Here is a 4,165-nt window from a genome sequence, read left to right as displayed (position 1 = left end):
AGTGTAACATCAGAAGACACTGCCCATATTCAACACTAAGTTTGTTTTCTTAACTTCCACTCCCAGTGGGACTTAGTTTTCACAGATAGTTTACAATCAGTGGGCATTATCATTCCTGTTGGTTCATGGTCTAAGGAGTGACTTTACCCTCTACCTTTCTTAAGGGTGGTGAGGACACTCCTACAACTAGTGTCCACTTGACTGAAGTCATCAGACTGTGTGTGTCCTAGAAAGTTCTGTCTTCTTGAGGGTGTTTGCCCATCTTTTCCATTTGTCTAGGTCCCAGCAATTTGCAATTTGGACTTTGACTTGTTGGTTGGCTGTGATCCCAGTCTGCTCCAGGTATCTATCAGATTTTCCAGTTTTCATTCTGATTTCCTCTTCCCTGTCCTTATTTATAAAGGCCTTAATTGCCTGCTCTACCAGATTTGTGATGGAGTCTCAAGACCTGCTCTTAATTTTTGTAAGTTGCTGTCTGATATAAGAAGAGGCTTAGGGAATGAAAACATGGGCTATATGTTCTACTCCTTTAATACTCTCCAAGTGTGTAAGGGTAAAGTTCCTGAAAGCCTTTTTCAGTCTTACCAGGAAAATACTGAAAATACTTCTGTTATCAGCTTGAGTCACTTCCTAGAAGTGACTAGATATTGCTAGATTCCTAGATCCTGCTGGGAATGCTGCTAATAAGGCATGGTCCCAATAAGAGAGGGCTGATATTGGGAAGAAAAACTTATTTTGAGTGTCTGTAGGCCTTCTCTCCTCCGCTGGTTAGCCAATATTGAGAGAGAGGGGAACTGAAGGTAGACTATCTAGAAGGAGGGTGAGGAAGACAAAATTTAAATTCACATGGTATTCTACAAGAATGTTTCTCCTCTAATTCCAAGTGTTACTTATTTTCTTCTCATACCAGAAGATTAGTACATCCTGAGAAACAGGAAGCCTGAACCTATAGATTCAAAGGACTGGTTCAGGTCTCATAGGGAGGACTGAGGAAGAGGAAGAAGGGGAAGATAAGCACTGTTGCACTGTCCTCCCCTTGTTCATCAATTTGCTCGAGCGGGCACCAGTAACGTCTCACAACAAATTTTGTTGTTACTGTTTTTGGCATATCGAATATGTCACGGGTAGCTTGCCAGGCTTTGCCCTGCAGGCGAGATACTCTTGGTAGCTTACCAGACTCTCCAAGAGGGGTGGAGGAATCGAATCCGGGTCGGCTGCGTGCAAGGCAAATGCCCTACCCGCTGTGCTATTGCTCCAGCCCAAATAAAATAAAGTAAATAAAGTAAAACACCTGAAAGGTATGTTTTGGGGAGTAGCATCTCCCAAGCAGTGCTTGGGGGCTTAGGCCCATTCCCAATATCCTAAGCCTAAGGATGCAGAGTTGCAATCCCCCCCACCCCTGCCCCCTATATGGGGACCCCAGGGCCATGTCCAGCATTGCCAGGGTGGGTGCAGATGGTACGAGGCTCAAACCTGCAAAGCAGCCCACCACTGAGCTGAGCCATCTCTGACACCCCCATTCACTGAGGGAAGCAGGAAGAATCACTGCCTGCCCAAGGGCACCCAGCAGAGGAGTCCCGGGTGTTGGGGACAGAAGATCTGCCTCGCTGGGTGACATCAGGCAGGTTGCTCCCTGCCCCCACACAGTGCTGCGGGGTCTCCAGGGAAGAAAGTTTGTTCCTCAGAGTCCTCCAGCCTCCCAAAATTTCCCCACCAGGAACGCCAGGAATCCGAGCTCACAGAACACGAGCTACAACAGAAAACCTCGGGGTCAGGACATGGACACAGGCCCAGTGGGGATCCCACAGCAGCTGGGCCCCCACAGGGGATTCCAGCCCCCAACCCTCTGACCCCAGCAGGGGCCCTGAGCAGAAGCAGGGGTGAGCACCCTGACGCCCACCCGTCAGCAGGGTGTCACATGACCAGGCATGGCGATGGGGCAGGAAGTGGGGGAGACACCCAGGAGAGTCCACGGCACATTCCCAAGACCCCAATCTCCCTGACCTGGGACAGCAAGCACCAGGGTCCCAGGCCTCTCCAAACAGCGACAACCTGACAGAGGTGAAGAGGTGGCTCTAGAGAGCAGAGGAGGAAAGGGGAAGGGGAGAGGTGGAGGGGGAGGTAAGCCCCCCAGACCTCCTCAAGCAAGAGCCCACTGACTGCACACAGAAAGATTCCACATATAGATCCAGTCCCGCAAGGCGGCGGGGGAGGTGGGCCTGACAGCTGAGCCCCACCTACCCTAGGCGCAGCCAGGATGGGAATGGGTGGGGCGCCGGTGGGCAGGGAACTTTGTGGGCCGGGTCTAATAAGGGAGTAGGTGAGCGTGGCTAGTGGAGGGAACCCTATGGGCGGGGCCTGATGATTGGTGCCTGGTAGGCGGGGCTGGCAGGGGCGGAGCCTGGTGGGCGGGACCTGTCGGGAGTGCCCGGTAGGCGGAGCCAGTGGGCGGGGCGCTGCCGGCCAGGTGGGCACCCAGGGCGAGGGCGGGACGGGGACTAGCTCCCCCCACCCCCAGCAGCCAGCCGCGCTCCTCCTATAGAATGAACCTATAGATTCAGGTCTCATAGGGAGGGTTATGGAAGAGGAAGAAGGGGAAGATAAGTAAAAGGGAAAATATAAGTGTGGATTTACGAACACCTTTTTTAGCAGGGAGATTTATCTTCCTTGATTAATGCAGTCTGAGGCCCCTTTATATCATCTTCTAAGGAATAGAGACCTCTTCAACCATTTTCAAAGTAATAAAATGTCCTCAGTCTGCTTTCAATGAGACTTCTGCTAACAGGAAATTTCCTTCAAACTCTTAAAGAGATGTTACTTTTTTTTTCTTTTTGAAACCACTCAGATTGCGTTCTCTCCCTCTCAGTCTTCCAAAAGAAGAGAAATGTGGTCATTGGTGGTAAAGGGCAGTTGCAAAAGCAACACCTAGAAGTAGCTTCATGATCAAGGGAAGATGCTCTGGCTCCTCCTCGTGGTTTTGAGTGCTCTACACAATCAGAGAAACTTCTCTAGTATCGAACTATAGAAATGATCCCTGAAAGTATAGTTTTAGAGATGTTACTTCTTAATTTGTTGTCTCAAACACTCTTTAATAATGTCATTGGGACCTCAACCCCCTTTTTCTAAATTATTTTAATCTAAGTACGGCCTTGAATTCCTCTAAATTAATTAGGTAATTAATTTTTGGAGACTTAATAAAGATAATTTCTATTATTTTGATTCGTCGATTGCCTCGAGCAGGCCCCAGTAACGTCTCCTTCATCCTGGCCCTGAGGTTATATTCAAGGCTCTTTAGGAGAATGAGACCCATCATTGTTACTGGCATTTGGCATATTGGGTACGCCACAGGGAGTTTGCCAGACCCTGCCGTGTGGACAGGCTACATTCGGTAGCTTGCCAGTTTGTCAAAGTACGAATGAGATGTTATAATAATATGTCGCGCGGCTGCAAATGCTGCCGCGCGGTTCCGGGAGCTGGTTTTTATAGTCTCAGAGTCTTGGCCGCTGATGGGATTACACGGCGCCAGGGGGCCAGTTGGTGGGTGTGACCCCCGCCTACTGGAATTTGGAGGATCTGGGTGGAGGATGCTCGACTCCAATCTGAGACTATAAAAACCAGCTCCCGGGGGAGAAGAGTGCAGTCTCCTGCCCCCGCGTCTGGCTATTCCTCGCCGGGGCCCCTTGGAGGGGAGCGAATTGAGCTTTCCTCCCCGCCCTGACCAGGGCCCCGGCAGCCGAAGACCTCCAGGACCAGCCACCACCATGCTGAGACCACTCTCCGCACACCTGAAGGTACCAGCAGAGGGACAAAGCCACGTGGGTTCCGGGGCCGAGATCTCCAAGCCTACTCGGATTGGGGTCGAGCATTATTTTGATAATAATTATAATATTATATACATAAACTATCACTGTCACTGTCCTCCCGTTGTTCATCAATTTGCTCGAGTGGGCCCGGTAACATCTCCATTGTGAGACTTGTTACTGTGTTTGGCATATCGAATACGGGTAGCTTGCCAGGCTATAAATAATATAAATATAATTATTTAATTTTAACACCCTGACAAAATTCCATATTGATGGATCATAAGATATCTCAATACCTGGTTTATTGAGGAATGTCTGTGTATTTTCTTATTGTAATTAATGTATTCTTTTATTGTTAATTT

The 4,165-nt window shown here is 49.3% G+C and overlaps 1 non-coding gene across 1 annotated transcript; it reads right to left on the bottom strand.

Annotated features, from left to right (window-relative positions):
• Positions 1 to 2,836: 2,836 nt before the first annotated feature.
• LOC130039473 (small nucleolar RNA U3) lies at positions 2,837 to 3,050 on the bottom strand. Its single transcript, XR_008794894.1, has one exon. It is a non-coding gene; the product is annotated as a small nucleolar RNA U3 (small nucleolar RNA).
• Between the last annotated feature and the right edge of the window lie 1,115 nt (positions 3,051 to 4,165).

This window comes from Sorex fumeus, unplaced genomic scaffold (genome assembly GCF_029834395.1).
Source record: "Sorex fumeus unplaced genomic scaffold, SorFum_2.1 ptg000086l, whole genome shotgun sequence".
NCBI lineage: Eukaryota > Metazoa > Chordata > Mammalia > Eulipotyphla > Soricidae > Sorex > Sorex fumeus.
This window is presented reverse-complemented; position numbering and strand designations above follow the sequence as displayed.